The sequence below is a fragment of the Hyperolius riggenbachi genome, chromosome 2, assembly GCF_040937935.1.
Source record: "Hyperolius riggenbachi isolate aHypRig1 chromosome 2, aHypRig1.pri, whole genome shotgun sequence".
NCBI classification, from domain to species: Eukaryota; Metazoa; Chordata; class Amphibia; order Anura; family Hyperoliidae; genus Hyperolius; species Hyperolius riggenbachi.
The window spans coordinates 94,513,819-94,532,343 of NC_090647.1; the positions used below are offsets into that span (position 1 = coordinate 94,513,819).

General features: G+C 45.1%; 1 protein-coding gene across 3 annotated transcripts in view; it reads right to left on the reverse strand.

Annotated features, from left to right (window-relative positions):
* The window catches only part of DCLK1 (doublecortin like kinase 1), a 450,773-nt gene extending 433,216 nt beyond the window's left edge, over positions 1-17,557 (reverse strand). The window contains exon 1 of one of the 3 annotated variants that reach the window (XM_068267071.1): positions 17,185-17,557. The gene's annotated coding sequence lies outside the window, so the exon portion shown is untranslated. The remainder of the gene's footprint in view (positions 1-17,184) is intronic. The other 2 variants (XM_068267072.1, XM_068267076.1) reach the window with 2 other exon arrangements.
* Positions 17,558-18,525: the final 968 nt, after the last annotated feature.

Below are 18,525 nucleotides of genomic sequence, written 5' to 3' on the forward strand. Positions count from 1 at the left end.
TCGGAGGTGGAGAAGAGCCCCTTGTCCTTGGATTGGACAAGGGCTCGGAGGGGGAGGGGAAAGCTTGGCTGCCCCTCCCCTTCCGAGACCCCCCAATCCATGGACCATGCGGGCTGGTATAGTCAGGGTGCGGAGCCCCACGCGGCCGGTGCTCCGCATTCTGGCTATCCCAGCTTGCATGGGGGACAAGGGGTTAAAGAGGTCTGGGAGGGGGGACCCCACGTCGTTTTTTTTTTATATTTCCCACACTCAGAATGAAGTAAGTAAAACTCTTCCCACTTGGGGGAATCTATGAAAATAATACACTATTGTTACCTGTGCAAAAAAAACTGACATTTTCCGCATTTAAAAGACATTTTTGCCCTTGAAACTTAAAAATCGATTTTCTCAAAAACTATAAGATCTTTTTGAAAAAAAAAATTTTCCTCTTATTCCCACTGATCCCCTTAATATACCCTAGGAATTTGGTGTTCCTAAATTTTAAGCAGGCTTTGCTATTAACCGTTAAAGTCGGCAGGTTTTTAAATGTATACATTTTTACTTTGAAACTTTAACATCGATTTTCTCAAAAACTTTTTACAAAAAATGTTTTCCTCTTATTCCTCCTGATCTCCTTAATATATTCTCCAAATTTGAGGCTCTTAGCATTTAAGGGGGCTTTGCTATTAACCCTTAAAGTCGGCGGGTTTTTTATATTATACGGAGCGTTACGGTTTAACGCGAAATTACGGTAGCGTTTAATGCGAACTTACGGCATGAACGAAACGCGAAATTACGCGTTGAAAATTACGCTTACGGTATTTTCAATTACGATTTTAATGGCAATTACGCTACCGTAATTTCGCATCGTAATCGCAAATTTCGCATGCGTAATTATAGTAATGCGAAATTACGAAAATTTCGGCTCAACTCTACACACACATTCACACTACAGCCCCCACAATCCCTTGTATCACTTATTGTTTGTACCAGGTGACTGCTCCTACCCAATGAGCCGTCACCTGGTACGAGCAGTAGGCGATGCAAGGGATTGTAGGGGCTGTAGTGTGGATATGTGTGGCCAACGCATCCCCTATGCATGCCATGCAGCCAGCCACACATATTGCAGGGACACCTGGGAGCAGTTGGGAAGGAGAGGGGCGGAGACCTACCTGAAGTTCTGGCACAGGGGGGCCCAGCCGCTGTCTGGTGCCTTGGGGAAATTGCCCCCATTTGTCTTAATGGCAGCACCAGCCCTGTATCTGTCAAACACAAATCTTATTTCACTGCAAGCTCGCCCCTACAGATAAATCTACAGATTAAGCGTGTTATCCTTTTACAGTTAGATAATTCTTACACACTGTATGTACTGTATTTCTTCAGACTACTCTCAGGAGGATGCGGTATTTAATAAATGTTCTTTATTGTATTACTTTATGAAATTACAGCATATGTGTCCTTTTTTCCCCTAGAGAGGTGTTCTCTGTAAACACGGAAGGTTACACTTTCCTCCCCGTCAGACCTCTGTATCTACACAGCAATGTTCAGTTCAGACAGAAAAATCACCCCCAAGGGAATAACGGGTCAGACACAATCACAACCCTCAGCTATTATATTGGAGCAAATCCTTTATATATGCCAAAGAACCATAACCCTATTTGCTGCAGTGTTTACATGTGAAATAGAAAAGTGTCGGCCACATTAACAAATGTAAATATGTCCAAGGAGCAATTGCTTCCAAAGATGTAAATGAAAATCCCGCAGGCAAAGTTCAATCAAAATTGATATTCCAGTTCTGTGGGCTGAATATCTAAGAGGCACAGGCTTGTTCAAGGGTAGCCGTATGTTTTACTACATTTCCCTCATGCTAAAGGTAGCAATGCTAAATGTAGCTTATACAGTATAGTGGTATAGATGTAGCCACACATACAGTAAAATCCCTTTATAGCAAACTCCAAGGGACCAGGGAAAGTAGTTTACTATATCAGAAGTTTACTAAATCAGAATGGGTCATACATTGTATATTTATACAGACGAATTTGCTGGGACCTGAGGACTGAGTTTACTATATCCAGAGGTTTACTATATCATAGCTACATAGTTACATACTGTAGTTATTTCGGTTGAAAAAAGATATTAGTCCATCCAATTCAATCAGAAAATAAACACCAGTGTCAGGCTTGTCTGGTCAATGACTATAGGTCAGGCTGTATGCCCATATGACTGACCTTTAGCCCTAACTATACTACCTAACACAATACTACAATACAATATACAGTAGATGTAGAATACAGACTGACAGATAGTAATCCACCAACATCCTGTGTCTGGAAGGCTGCCAACTCTTCCGTGCTGATCTGTTATGCACACCCCTCTCCAGGCCCCCTCTATGCACACTCCAGTGTGTGTTTTATTTACATAAGCCAGCAGCGTCTCTGCTCTCTTATCAGTGAGAGAAGAAAGCTGGATAAAAATCCTCCTCTGTTAGGCTGTGAAAGGAGCTGGCTGACACATACTGAGGAATTACAGACAGGGCAGAGCTGTTTGCAGGAAGAAACGATCAGCCTGTCACTAGTATTCAGTGGATGAGAGCTGCAGGGGGACAGAAGGTAAACACACAAATGATCTCTTGAGATTCAAAAGGAAGGCTGTATACAGCCTGCTTGTGTATGGATGTATTTTCTATGTGTGGACATACTGTACATCAGCCTACTTCCTGTTTTGGTGGCCATTTTGTTTGTTTATAAACAAACTTTTTAAAACGGTTTTTGACTACTTTTAATGCGGCGGGGAGCGGCGAAATTGTGACAGAGGGTAATAGGAGATGTCCCCTAACGCACTGGTATGTTTACTTTTGTGCGATTTTAACAATACAGATTCTCTTTAAATATAAGAACTAACCAATCAGAAACTAACCTCCTTCAACATCTTCAAGAAAGCCCACAAAACTCACCTTTTCACTCTGGCCTACTACCCCTCACAAACGCTCTAAACCTACAGCTGAACTCTGGTCCCCTACCGTTCGTGTCCTTACCTCTCCCTCTAGATTGTAAGCCTTTGGGCAGGGTCCTCCTCCTTTTGTGTCCTACCTGATCTTGCACCTCCATTACTGTAAACCCATGCTATGCATCTGAGTGAACCTAACTTGCCTAATCTCCATGCTCCATCCAGTGACTGACTAAGCATTACCTGGTACTCATACTATGGTGTGTGATCTGGTTTTCTTGTTCTCCTGTATTGTCATATTGCTGTATGTCACCCCTAAATATTGTCTGTAACCTAAATTAATGTTCAGCGCTGCGTAATATGTTGGCGCTTTATAAATACAATAAATAATAATAATAATAATAATCAGAACACAAGCAGAATTGAAATTAACCAATAACAGCCCAGTGTGTCAGCTGATCAGCTGACATGCAAACACACACGTGGCTACTGTTTACATCGGCGGAGCGCATACTGAGAGCGCATCCTCTGCCTGTCCAATGAGAGCTGAGCGCCACCCTGCGCTCCAGTGAGGTCAGCGGCTCGGCCAGACCCGGAAATCCGAGCTGCAGCTCGGGTCTCGGCGTTCTGCCACTGTGAGGGCACAGATGATCTTACAACCAGCCTGCACTCTCACATATCACTGTTGATCCAAGGGAAGGTGAAAAACCCTTACAAGGCATGGTCCAATTAGCCTCAAAGGGAAAAAAAATCCTTCCTGACTCCAGATTGCAATCAGATAAAATCCCTGGATCATTATCACATGGAATGACCTAGTAATTATAGCCAAGGATGTATTTCAACGCAAGGAAAGTATCTAAGCCTCCCTTAAAATTTCAGAGTTTACTATAATGAGATTCTGCTGTATAAGCATGCCATGCAGACCACTATAGAAACAGTGTAGACCACTATACAAGCATGCCGTGTGCACTACTTTATAAGCATGATGTGTTCACCACTATTCAAGCATGCCATGTTGTCCACTATACAAGCATACCATGTTGATTACTATATGACCATGCCATGCTGACCACTATATAAGCATGCTATGTTGATCACTATATAAGCATGCCGTGTTGGCCACTATACAAGCATGCCATGTTGATATGACCATGCCATGCTGACCACTATATAAGCATGCTATGTTGATGACTATTCAAGCATGCCATGTTGGCCACTATACAAGCATACCATGTTGATTACTATATGACCATGCCGTGTTGGCCACTATATAAGCATGCCGTGTTGGCCACTATATAAGCATGCCATGTTGGCCACTATACAAGCATGCCATGCTGACGTGTCTGCAGTGGGTAGAGTTATATTGCTTGTTACCATTGATCGGTTTGCTGAGTACAGTTCCATCTTCAGTAAATAAAGGAGACAATCAACACCACAATCAATAATCTTTGTTTTGTCAGGTCTCTAGCTGTGTATTTCATGAACAAAGCTTCTCACACCACAGGTAAGCAACAGATGTAACAATGAGGGAGCAGCTTGCATCTTCTGATATTTGAATAAAAACTTCCCCATCTCTCTGTGTAACAGACATGCAAGAAAAGAATCCCTAGAAGGTTCCAACAACCAGGCCAATAATGCACTATTTGGTGGACAGATCAGACCCATATCCACGTGCTAACAATTCTACTTCTTGGCTACATTGCAGTGAATATTTTATTTATATAAGTAGGATATACAAATCTGGAGTGAGATCAGAATTCTACGTTTCTGTTCACAGCACTGGGTTCAGCATCAGCAGACACATCAAGTTACCACTTTCTCTAAATACCAGTCCAGTTACTGATGTTATCAGCTGAGGCACAGTAAAGGTATGTACACCCGTCTGATAGTTCTGAACGACTTGTCAACAGTTTGGCGTGTGTACGAACGATCGTTAGACTGATAGCAGCAGTTTTGACTGATCCACTTGGCGGATCCGTGGACTAACTGTCATTCAAATAACAGTTAGGTCCGTACATGTGTACAAACAACTTGTTGTTTGAAAGTCTGTTAGTTTGACACTAAAAGACATTCAAATTGATCAGTCATTTGATCTGGTCTATGGTTCTATCCTGTCCATTGACCAGTCAAATGACATCTAAATTAGCTGTAATTAGCATTTCAAACATTTTGTCGTCTGTGTGTACAAGGAGTCTGAACAACTTTTTGTTTAAATGGCAAGTCGTTCAAACGTCCAGTTTGAACGACAATCGGGCATAAAATCAGGCCTGTGTACGCACCTTAAGAGGAGTACATAGTAAAGTTTCTATAGAGTTGCCATCCAGTGGTGATACAGTGGTGACAGACAAGCACTGGGGGACACTGGAGACACAGTGAGGTACATACTTACATACAAACTACAACAGTCCCTATCTCATTCGTTAACTGGGGACTAACCGTATTGCAGACCAGTTAGGAAAACTGAAAAGCAAGGCTGGATTTATACTTTTTGTGCCCCTAGGCCAAGTGTGTTGTGGCTCACCATCCATGTGCAGTAGTGCCCTACCATTCTATGTGCAGCTCCTCTATGTGTATCATCCATATACTGTAGCCCCTCCCTTCACAAAGAGCTCATTGGGCATCAGTTTCCCCTTTTCATATGTTGCTCCCCATTTACAACCTTCTCGTTCATTTGTAACAACTCATCTTGCACGTTCAGGTGCCTCCTGGGGCTGAAGCCGCCCAAGGCCCGGGCCTATGTGGTCTTCCCAGAAATCCGGCCCTGATCAGAAGATTCAGAATAGGAGCAGGTGCAAAAACTGGCACTACAGGAGGCAGGTGAGTGTAACCTTTACTCCCCACTGATTTGTTGTTTTTTGGCCATAGCAACAATTTAGCAGTTGGGACATTATTGTTTCCATGGTTTGTGGACTGTGTTGGTGGGTGGAAGAGAATCCCCACTGTCATTCTGCAACTGCTCATAGACCTGCTCTCAAATAGTGGTAATCAAGCTGGAAACACCATGATAACAAACAGCTGTGGCACAAAGTATCTCACCCTATCTGTTTTATTCTCTTTCCACTCATTGTAGGCTGTTCAATCTCCCTTCCCCTGGTGTCTGGTCTGCTGTATATCTCCTGTATGCAATACTTCCTGTAGTAATTTCCTTCTGAAAGCTCAGATCACGGCTGACTCCAGTACCTTTAGTTGCATATTGCTGTGGAGCTGTGTACCATTATAGTGAGTCTTCTAGCAAGCAGGAATGTGGGACCTGGATAAACACTGCTGAATGAGTAAGTGTGATCTGGAAAGTGCTGCCTGACCTGCACTTGCAGAATTATTTATGTAAAGAAATACGTAGCCGAGTCTCTGCTGAGAAGCTTAAAGTGTGGTTTAGCTGTCTGCAGTTGTGCCAGATGTATATACAAAAAGGCAGGTGAAGAATGGGAATGAGAATTCCAGTCTGAGCGATATGCAAATTCTTCCCTATAATAGAGGTCTGGCTATAGAGGAAGCTCAAACGCCTCATCAGCACTGAGGTATGGGAGGAAGATAAGGGCACAAGCGAAGGCAGATAAGGAACAAGCTGGGAAAGGATATTACATTTCCATACATATGCAGCTTATACCATATCCATACAGTAAGAATTTACCCAGACTCCTTCTATAAAACACAGTGCTGCAAGCACATGCACGTTCATGAAATATCCCTCAACTGCTCACTGGTGTTTGTTGTGTACAGATTATCTATGGTGGCCCATGAGGTCAAAAGAAGTGCTTGACGACAAACAAAGGGCAATATAAGACTAAATATGAAAAGTTAACATACAGAATCCAGGCTCATCTCCTCAAGTGAAGACGCCTAAAGGGAACTAAGCGCCCTTTCGTTCACTAGAATGTCTCCTGGCTTGTAATAGCTATAGGAGCTGCCATATTCCCCCTCCCCTTCTCACCTTCCCTATTTACAGAAGACATAGATGCTATCTTCACACATTCCCTCTAGATAAGCTCTTTGAAGAAAATGTCCTAATTACCCACCCCCTCTACTGATGAAAAGGTATTGTTTACTTCTCGCTAATACGTACAGTAATACAATTACTTAAGTCCTTAGCTGCCTGAATTCTTTGCGGACCAGCTGGACCAAAGGCCTACTGAAGTAGGCTAATAAAACTTAAAGGACTTACGAGCCCAAATAGTAAAAAAAAGTTAAGTACCTTAATCATTTTTAAATGCACGGAGGACGCCGTCCGCGCCCTCCGTGCTGTTCCGCCGGGTCCCCGCAGTCTGATCGCCCCCCGTGCCGCTCCCGACCCCACGGACGGGGTCGGGCTCCCCTTCCTCTCCCAAGATGGCCGCCGGAGCCGGCCGCGGCTGCGCAGACCGCATACGCGTTAGTGCGGCTGCGCAGCTCTAGGGCCTCCCCCCCGATCCACGCACAGTAGCGTGGATCGAGGGGGGAGGCCCTAGAGCTGCGCAGCCGCACTAATGCGTATGCGGACTGCGCAGCCGCGGCCAGCTCCGGCGGCCATCTTGGGAGAGGAAGGGGAGCCCGACCCCGTCCGTGGGGTCGGGAGTGGCACGGGGGGCGATCAGACTGCGGGGACCCGGCGGAACAGCACGGAGGGCGCGGACGGCGTCCTCCGTGCATTTAAAAATGATTAAGGTACTTAACTTTTTTTTACTATTTGGGCTCGTAAGTCCTTTAAGTAGAATTTTATTTTAATAATGAGACGTATTGCTGGCATGCACTTTTCATGTGCTATTAAGATGACCTGTGTGGTGAAAATGGTGCTTTGTTCACTTTAAAGTGTACGCGAGGTGAACCTCAGGTTAAAACATACTTACCTAAGAAGAGGGAATGCCGCTAGATCCTATAGAGGCTTCCCATGCTGTCCTCTGGTCCCTCGTTGCCAAGCGCGGACCCCCTAAAGAGTTTTGAAAACAGCTTGTTGGAAAGAAGATCAGGGCAGCGTTCCTCTTTAAGCACCAGCACAGCTGCACTGTACCTCCGCTGTAAGCAAGAGAGTGGGACTGTACTCATTTATGAGTGTAGCGTGGCCGTGCTCATGCATGCAAGAGCATGGCCTGGATCTTCCAGAGGGTCCATGCAACGGCAGCAGCGAGAAGGGCACAGGAGGCCTCTACAGCTTCCAAAGGCTTCTGTCTTCTTTGGTAAGAACCAGTTCAAACCGGGGACCCAGCACTACAAGCAAGAGTACTAACCACTACGCTACCGGGCTGCCCAGCCCGAACACTGCCATTCCAGCGCAAGAGACTTGGGTGCAGCAACGAGCAACTTCAGCGCCGTCAGAAGACGGAGCTGAAATTACTTATACAACACTATAAGTCGGCCTCCAGCAATTGCTGGAGAGCAAAATTATTTCATTCCCTACCATCCATGGAGTCCTGGAGGGGGAATAGTATTTAAAATAAATGGGAATTTGTGCAGGAACAGGATAAGCCATACCGACTGTATCCTGCGCCAAGTCTCCTGCGCCAATTCCTCTTGTACTCGGCCCAGCCGGTCTATTACTCTGGACTAGAGATTAACTTGAATTCCTACTTCACATGAAAAGTAGTCCTGACTTGAAACTGAGCCCAACAAACCCAGCAGCTGTTGGCTGATTACCCAGCTGTTCACAGGCAGCTACCGGGCCTGCCTGGCTCAGTTTCAGCCCACAAGAAAGTTGCAAGGAAAGTCATAATTCAAACTCATCTCTTCTACATCAGTCCGGCATTACAAACAAATGCTTGATAAACTGAAAGATAGTCAACTGTGAATAATAAGGAGAATATGATCCCTACTATGTCCAACTGACCAACGTCAGTCCTGTATAGCAACAGCATCATAAAAACATTGCAATAAACAACATAATGTAACATTAAAAAAAATAAGAATTTGCAAATCCATTTGCATTAATTCACCTGAAAAAAAGACATTGTTCAATAGAGAAGGCCATACACAACACAATCTTTCTTTGATCTTGTAAACATCCAGTCTAACAATTTAAACACAGTGAATGCAAGTTAAACAAACAGACAACTGTTGCGTGTATGACCGCATAAGTGATTTGTAGTTGTAGTATAGCACACGTGGTAGACCATTGATTGATTACCATTTAATGCAAATCAATAAAAGTGTTGAATCAATTGTCACACAGACGTTCATCATCTGCGACTGTTGATTGCAGTTCTCAAACACTGCATGCAACCTCTATCACACGACTCCGCTACTGAACCATTGTAACAGACTTGCATTGGGATGTCGAGCTACGGCAGACTGAACGCTGTACAATCGCTGCTGCATCTGCTTATGAGAGTCAACAGACACTTGTACAAAAGAGAACACAGGCTACACTCACACCTTACCCCCACAGCCAGTGTCCTGAGATAAAACCTTCTTACCGCACAAAAGTGATTGCAGAGTTTGGTGTCTGATCTGAGCAAGCTGGAGAGATGGAGAGAGGTATCCGCTCCGCTCACCAACCATATGTGTGAACTAACCCTCAGAGAGATGGAATATCTTCTGTAACACAAGCAGGTGCCTAGCTAAAGCTATATCCTTTATTTATTTGGATTATTCTCAGTTCAGTCACTTTGTTTCTAAGCTACTGGTAGTTCTCTGCTAAATGTCCACACACCAAAATGTATCAGCCTTTGCAGCACCTGCTGATGAGGCAACTGGAGCAAGTAATTTGAGTGCGATCTTTGACTCAGAAATTGGGTGCCGCCATTGGTGCCAATGTAAATATTTATAATTAGAAACTACAGAGGGTAGTTTAAGTGGCAAAGTCTTATTGCTGGAAATCGGCTACTACTGTAGCAATGGTGACTTCATCAATAGCGCCAGGGGAGTCCGTCTTGTAGTAGTGGCAATGGTTAGTGGCAGCAATGCCTGGGATTGGCTAGCGGTGACTGCAGGAATAGTGGCAGTGAAGTGTGGCTCCACTACATTGCTATGTAAGGGGGAGGGACAAAGACCTTATACTGCAAGTTTACTAAGCCAGGCCATGAAAAGGTGAATTCTGAGTACCTGTTCCAATCATAGCTGCCAACTGTCCCTCTTTTGGAGGAGGAACCCAAACCCTCTGCCCCTATTTCTCCCTCATTTGTCCCCCTTTCAGGACTGATGTAAAGGTGTGTGTAAATATATGTATTTCTCTACTGAAAAATGTGTTTAATTAACTCTAATCTTTATTCCCATACTTTAAATTGATATATTTCTTATTTTCACAATTATTAATATGAAGGAAAATGAACCAGTATAGAAAGGACCAGTGTGGTCTGAATTATAAAATAAAATATTTTTCCTATGAAGTCTTTATGGTATGCGTGACTAGAGGCGTGCCAAGGGTGTGATTAGGGGTGTGGCATGGACGCCCCTAGTGTTCCTCTTAGTGGCTTAAATGTCCCTCTTTCTTACCTCAAAAAGTTGGGAGGAATGCAAACCTGATCTTTGCTTTCACAAAATATAGCGATAATGAGAGGTACTATGTCCACACAGACCTAGAATATATCACCTATTATCAATACTACTTCAGTAAGCCTGGCCAGTTTCCCATGCATTGCTCCTGGATAAGCTCTGTACTGTAGACGCAGGCCTGGACGACACTGAATCACTTCTCCAGTGCAGCTGTAATTCATACACTAGATGATGTGCTCTACTTACAGACCAGATCCTCAGCTTAGTGCCACAATTCACACATGTGCTCTAACCTTTGGATTGATTTCCAATAAACAACACTTATTCATCGATAGCCCTGAATTCTGATTAACTTTAACCCTTCTTTACCCAAAATAAAGAAACAATGTCAGCTGCAGTCAGGAGTATCATATGATTCAGAGGATTCGTCAACCAAACCGAACATTGTGCTGATCCTATAAAAGCCGACCTGCGCAGATCTCTGTCTATGGCTTATCTTCTCCAACAGAAGCATCTCTGCACCTGAGTCCACAGCTCTTCCCGCCTTCCTCAGCCGCAAATGACTGACAGGACTTCATTAGAAGCATGGCATTTACAATTTACCACTTGTTACATTTTAAATGCCACGAGAGAGATGGCGGATTATATGGAAGAAAACTCATGCAGCTCCTCATTAGAGCATTGGTCATGCTTGGGAAAACTGCTGCGCTGTGAGTTTCGATTGTAAGCTCTGTGGTCCCAGCATTCTGCCAGAAACAGGACCTACACATTTATATGTGCCTGGACCACAAGGCTTACACAAGTAATATGCTGTAATATGCTGCAACACTCTCCTGACAGGTTCTCCAAAGGAAACTCCATTTCTGTAGAGGGAAAAATAACGCTTTCAGTTCTATATATGGCAAGGATTATTGGTAAAATTTACTTCAGTTTACTTACTTTCTCTTTACTTGAACTTAAAGAGAGCCCGAGGTGGACTCATATAATTAAAAAAAAAACCTAGGCTACCTGCTCCAGGGGGCTGGGGGATCAGGTAGCCGCTATTCATGCCACTCCTGAGGCCTGCTAGCCTGCTAGGGCCCACTTTCACTTTTCGTGACTTCTGGGTCACGGCACTGGAAGGAGAGAGATCTCTCTCTCCCAACGTGCAGGGAGGCAGGGGAGCGACAGGGGGCGCGGTCAGGGAGAGAGCTGTCCAATGGAAGCTCTGGAAAGCCTGCATGAACTCCCCTAGTGGGCGTTTGAGCAGGGAAAGCCTCTCCTCCCATTACCCTCAGAGTTAACGACAAATATTGTCGCTAAGTGCGGGTGGGGGGGGGGGGCCTATAGCCCGGTGGTGGTGGGGGGGGGGGTTGAATCCAACCTTGCAGCCATAGTGTTTCTAAAGCTGTTTGCACACACATTAAAACTTAGCTAAAGCAGCTGATAATGGCGGCCTCTGCTAAGAATCTAGCGGCCCCTTGTCACCTCAGGGAGCGATCAGCCTGCCTGGAGGATCTACCTGGCTGTGTGTTGGCTGAGAGCATTGTTCTCCAAATACACTCCACCCACCACATGACGTAACTCCATTGCACCTCAACCACCTCCCTCCCCCCCCCCATTGCATAGTAACAGAACAGGCTAGCGATGCATCTGTACGGTCTCAGCCCTGCCATGTCGCCCGAGTCCCGATCCCTGCTGGGTGACATGCCACATACATGTGTATGGGGCATGAAGCTTCACTTGCCTCCAGTCAATTGGTAAGTGCAGGTGCTAAAAATGAGTGTCAATGAAGCAAGAAAAAAAACTATTCAGCAAGCTTTTGTCAAGTAAGTTTAGAGGGACCCTGCGCTGGAACGGTGAGCCATAGGAGTATCCAGGAGGCCTCTGGATCATCCACACGCTATCCACTACGGAAGTAAGTATGTCCATTTGATTTGATTTTTCACTTATGGATTGCTTTAACTGGATGAAAAATAAAATGGAAATATCACTTTAAGGACATAACATTGAAAAAGCCTGAGTAGCATATGAGGAATTACCCTTAAAATGATCAATAAACTTGTAAATATGGTAAACTTCTATCTGATGCTTATTGGTAATGAAATTATAGTGTATTAGGGCTTGTTCACACTAAAAGAGTTTTCCTAATGCTTTGTGATTTTAAAAGCTCCTGCTAATGTTATCCTATGTGTAGTGTTCACACTGGAGCGATGAGATTTTGTAAAAATTCCCCTATAGCATTGCAGGATAACATTAGCAGGAGCTTTTAAAATCAAAAGCGCTCGGAAAAGCTCTACTGAATATTTTCCCAATGAGTTCTGAGAACCAAGTAAAGGTAGCCTCTAGCCTCAAATGTATCTCTAATCTCTAATCCAATTTGATTAGAGATAAATTTGTCTCTTTTTCGAATCAACCCATAATCGTCAGGTCTATGGCTACCTTTACTTGTAATTCATTCTTTCCTGTCTGTGAACAGATCATTGATCATCTGATCCAACATGCATATAAAAGATTACAGATCATGTTGGCTATCCTGTAACACGTAGCTATGGTGGCAGCGGGGGTTTTTGAAGGGAGAGCTAGCGATGAAGAGAGATCAGTTCAGCAGGCAGAGCCGCAGCAGGGCTGATGCACGCTGGAGTACAGGTATAGACTGCTGTGAATGGGGAAGTGCATGCAAACAACGGGTAGTGTTTCAGGTCAAATTAGTAATAGATTACAGCTGCATTATTGATCAGTATCAATTTAGGACTGATCTGGTATATTTAGGTTATGAGACCACTTAGGGCTAATTGACATGGATGATCGTCAGTCACCTTATGTCAGTGTGTGAGCCGCAACTGCCAACCACCACGAATTATCACACAGCAGCTGCTCAAGTATTAAGATGGCTTTGAGACTGGAGAAAGGGCCACTTCCTAGTGGAGGTACACCAAACAACAGGTGAGCAGGAAATGCTTTGTTGAGAAGCATTTAGAAGCAAGGCCAAATGTATACTCCTTTTGCCCCAGGCCAACTTTCTTGAGGCATTTCTACTAAGTGCAGCAGCCCTTTCCCATTCCAAGTGCAGCCTTTTCTACCACATGTACAGCAGTCCCTCTCTCTTTCGTACAGTTCCCTGGGTAAAAGAACCCCTCTTCCATGTGTTGTTCCCAATTTACAGTTTTTTTTCCCTATATCAAACAACCCATTTTCGCTGTCCAGCCAACGCTTTTTGGCAGCAGCCAACCAAGACCCTGGTCTTTGTGGCCCTCCCAGATATCCAGCCCTGTAAAAGTCACGTCTATGTATGTGTATTATTATGATCATTAGCAGTTTGGTTACTGCAATGCTGAACAAATGCAGAAGCTGAGCACCCGGTTGTAATATGGGAGGCATTTGTGCATTTTCTAGTGCACTCAGCCCAGGTAGAGACTGTTATTAGCATACAGACATGTACATACACTCACATGCACACACATACATATACACGTACATACACTATTTTGCACACAAATACATGGACAAACACACACGTACATACCCTTACATGCATACACACAGACACACACACAAACGCAGACACGCTCTCATACAAAGTCACACATGCACAAAGAGATGCACACACATACACACACACACACACACACACACACACACTCACAGACACACTCATACAGGGCCACACATGCACAAAGAGATGCACACATATACACACACTCCGAGCCACACACATGCACACACACACAAACTCACATCTCATGCACACACATAAACGGACACACACGCATACACACACACAAACTTCCATACACATACATGGACACACTTGTACACACAGAGACACAATGAAAAATACACATGGGACACACAACAATTCCCCAAAGCATATATGAAGTTAGCCCAAATGAGGATTCACCAACTATCTATTTACAGTATACATGAAATGCCGGATATAGTTCCCTCTACCTGTAAAGGCTACATAGGTTTCTATACACTGCCTCACACTAATGGGTGCAATAATGGGAGAGGAGGGGGGGGGGGGAGAAGCGGGTACAATAATGGGGTAGGATACAGTAATGGAAGAGGGTGCAATATTGGGAGAGGGAGCAGTAATGGAAGAGGGTGCAATATTGGGAGAGGGTGCAGTAATGGGAGAGAGTGCAATATTGGGAGAGGGTGCAGCAATAGGAGAGGGTGCAGTGATGGGAGAGGGAGCAGTAATAGGAGAGGGTGCAGCAATGGGAGAGGGTGCAATATTGGGAGAGGGTGCAGCAATAGGAGAGGGTGCAATATTGGGAGAGGGAGCAGTAATGGAAGATGGTGCAATATTGGGAGAGGGAGCAGTAATGGAAGAGGGTGCAATATTGGGAGAGGGGGCAGTAATGGAAGAGGGTGCAATATTGGGAGAGGGTGCATTAATGGGAGAGAGTGCAATATTGGGAGAGGGTGCAGCAATAGGAGAGGGTGCAATATTGGGAGAGGGAGCAGCAATGGGAGAGGGTGCAATATTGGGAGAGGGTGCAGCAATAGGAGAGGGTGCAATATTGGGAGAGGGAGCAGTAATGGAAGAGGGTACAATATTGGGAGAGGGAGCAGTAATGGAAGAGGGTGCAATATTGGGAGAGGGTGCAGTAATGGGAGAGGGAGCAGTAATGGAAGAGGGTGCAATATTGGGAGAGGGTGCAGTAATGGGAGAGGGAGCAGTAATGGAAGAGGGTACAGTACTGGGAGAGGGTATAATATTAGGAGAGGGTGCAATATTGGGAGAGGGAGCAGTAATGGAAGAGGGTACAGTAATGGGAGAGGATATAATATTGGGAGAGGGTGCAATATTGGGAGAGGAAACAGTAATTGGAGAGGGTGCAGTAATTGGAGGGTGCAATATTGGGAGAGGGTGCAATAATGGGATAGGGTGCAGAAATAGGGGAGGGTGCAGTAATGGGAGAGGGTGCAATATTGGGAGAGGGTGCAATATTGGGAGAGGGAGCAGTAATAGGAGAGGGTGCAATATTGGGAGAGGGTGCAATATTGGGAGAGGGTGCAGTAATGGCAGAGGGTGCAGTGATGGGAGAGGGCGCAGTAATAGGAAAGGGTGCAGTAATTGGAGAGGGTGCAATATTGGGAGAGGGTGCAATATTGGCAGAGGGTACAGTAATGGGAAAGGGTGCAGTAATGGGAGGGGGTATAATATTGGTAGAGGGTGCAGTAATGGGAGAGGGTGCAATATTGGGGGAGGGTGCAATATTAGTAGAGGGAACAGTAATGGGAAAGGGTATAATATTAGTAGAGGGAACAGTAATGGGAAAGGGTGCAGTAATGGGAGAGGGTGAAATATTAGAAGAGGGTGCAGCACCTGCCTATGCCTATTCTCCCAATACAATGTGCTGATCATGCAGTGGCTGGGCACAATACAGACACAAGGATGGTGGGCTGGGGAAGGCTGTAATAAACACAATACTGTTTAACAATCACACCACTCACTATTCACCAATATGCATCCCGTCCTCTCTACCCCAGTGCTGTCAATCAGTCCAGCAGACAAGGTGCTGATAAAAAAAGGACAGCAGGCGAAGGGGAGACAACTCCCTTCTCCCCATCACTTGTGCAGGTACCAGCATCTGATCTACTGCAGTCCAGGAAGTAAGACATTCTGCCCTGTGCTATTTTGGATGCAGCAATATTTTACAAATCAATATACGGCACATGCAGAAGTCTCCCATTAACACGTCAGATGCAGAGTAATATAATGGTGATCTCACCCCCCTTGGGGGGCGCCCAGCAGCAGCTGATGATTGAATGCCACTTGAAGAGGTTTTTTAGGATGAGTGTCTGAACTGTATTTCTTTGTCTAATCAGTATTCCACTATTCCTTCCCACATTCTTAACCCCTGACATCCTGAAACTACCTTCTGGAATCCAAAACTGTTCTCCAGACTGCAAATGGGAGCCAAGAAGAGGAACCCTCCAATCTGTTCTGGGGGGCTTGTCGTGGAAACGGTACAGATTCCCTGCACAAGTTTTGCAGCATAGAGTTGTTTCCTCCCCCCCCCCCTCCTTCATGCCCCAAAGGGTGCCTATAAAGCTGCCAGTCATGAGAACTATTGTCTGTCCAGTCTTTCCTCACACACCATCACTAAACCATCAGAGTCAATTACCTCATAGAGGAATCATCAGAGGGGGGCCTGTACATAAAGAGAGCCAGAGCATCCTATATGCATTGTCACTGTGCTGGGATCTATGCAACCTATACTGTCAGCACCGGCCAATCAGAACCGTGGAATACATGTTTCTAATGCTTCATAAGTCATCACTGACTGCATTAACAGCAAGCAGGCATGATATATATATATATATATATAAATATATACTCAACACAGATCAAATGCTAATGGAATAATGGAACATACTCTTTTTAAATCTGCAATACATTGCTTATATGATAGATAGATAGATAGATAGATAGATAGATAGATAGATAGATAGATAGATAGATGATAGATAGATTTGCACAACACAGAACAATTGCTAATGGATTATTCTCTTTTTTTAAGCTGCAGAAAATTATATATATGGTATATATGATACAGATATATTTACACAACACAGATCAGATGCTGATGGGGTCTTTTCTGCAGTAAATGGGTAGCCTTTGCAGGTTTTGTGTGTGAGAATAGCTGCACAGCTCACTGACTGTGCAAATGTAATGAAACGTGATGAGACCAGCTCTGCCCACCTCCTCTGCGCTCATCTATACCGGCTGCCCGCAGGGCACACATGGGCATCACCAGCCTGAATCCTGCACACACCAACCATCGTGCCATTCATACCAGCAGCAGCAGCAGCAATGCCCAGTGCGGAGCATTGACAAGCATCATATCAGTTCACCAGACTTACCTGATCTGCTTATTGCTGTCCCTCTGCTCTCAGGCTGTACAGGGAAGGAGAAGAGACGGGCAGTCTCCTTTCTGCTGGATGGTATTATGCCGGGCACACAGGCAGAGAGGCTCTTTGTTGTATATCTATCTCCTCCTGGCCTCCCGACTGGATGAGCTGCTGCTGATCTGCTGAGTCTGGGTTGCAGCTGCTTTCCTTCTGCTGCTATTGCAGTGATTTGCATTAGCCCGGCCCTCATTGAGATGCTGCTCTCCTCCTCATAGCAGCAGTACCATCCACCCTGTACAGGGGGAGAGCCAGCCCACCCTTTATCATCAGCTCCCTCCTGCATCACATATGTGTTGCTGGGGGCTGATCTGCCTGCAGACGTGCCCCAAGGGGGGTCAGGGCCCAGGCACTGCAGCTATAGGATGCACAGCACCAGTCCCATCCAGACTGATGACATCTGGGTGAAAACCTGTCTTCTTTACAGCTGGACCAGTATTATTATGCAGGAAGTTATTACTTGTATACAGATATGGATAAATAACTTAAAGGTCATGTTTCTATTCATAAAAAGTAACAGGTTTATGTAGTAAAAGAGTGCAAATGGAGACATAAGCTGATTCAAGGTGCAGAAAAGTTGTCAAATGCCAGCCAATGAAAAATCAACCCGGTACCACACACTTAAACCTTGAATGCTGGGTCTTCTTGTAATACACGTTTAAAGATGTGATAATATTTTATACGGATAGTATAGAGCACCTGGCTTCCTTAAAGGGAACCTAAAGCGATAAAAAAAAAAACGTTTACCTTCAGGGCCGGGCCGAGGCATAGGCTGGAGAGGCTCCAGCCTCAGGGCGCAGTGTAGGAGGGGGCGCAGAATTCATTCAGCTGTCATTCCTGATTGTGTTTGAAGCAGAAAGAAATAAGAAAAGGGGATACATGGCAGTGACTGCAAGCCAGATAACTAGATGTTGGGGAGGTTGTGGGCCCTGTGGCGCCTTTTAGTCTAATAGCAATTAGTGTTGATGGCTGGGGTGGCAGGGATGGGGGGCGCACTTTGGTGTCTCAACCTTGGGTGCTGGAGGACCTTGTCCCGCCTCTGTTTACCTTACCTGGGGCTTCTACCGGCACCCTGCACCCACACCAGGACAAACCGATCCTCCGGTACCACGCAGAGACTCAGTTTTGTTTCTGATGATTGAGCCAGTTGATGGCCACTGCGCCTGCGCAGCCCTGAGCATGCGCATTCTCGATCACGCTCCCGTCAAAAGCAGCATCCTGCGCATGCGCAGCACGAGATTTTATCATACTGCGCATGTGCAAGACGCTCACGCAGCGGGAGCCTGATCAAGGACT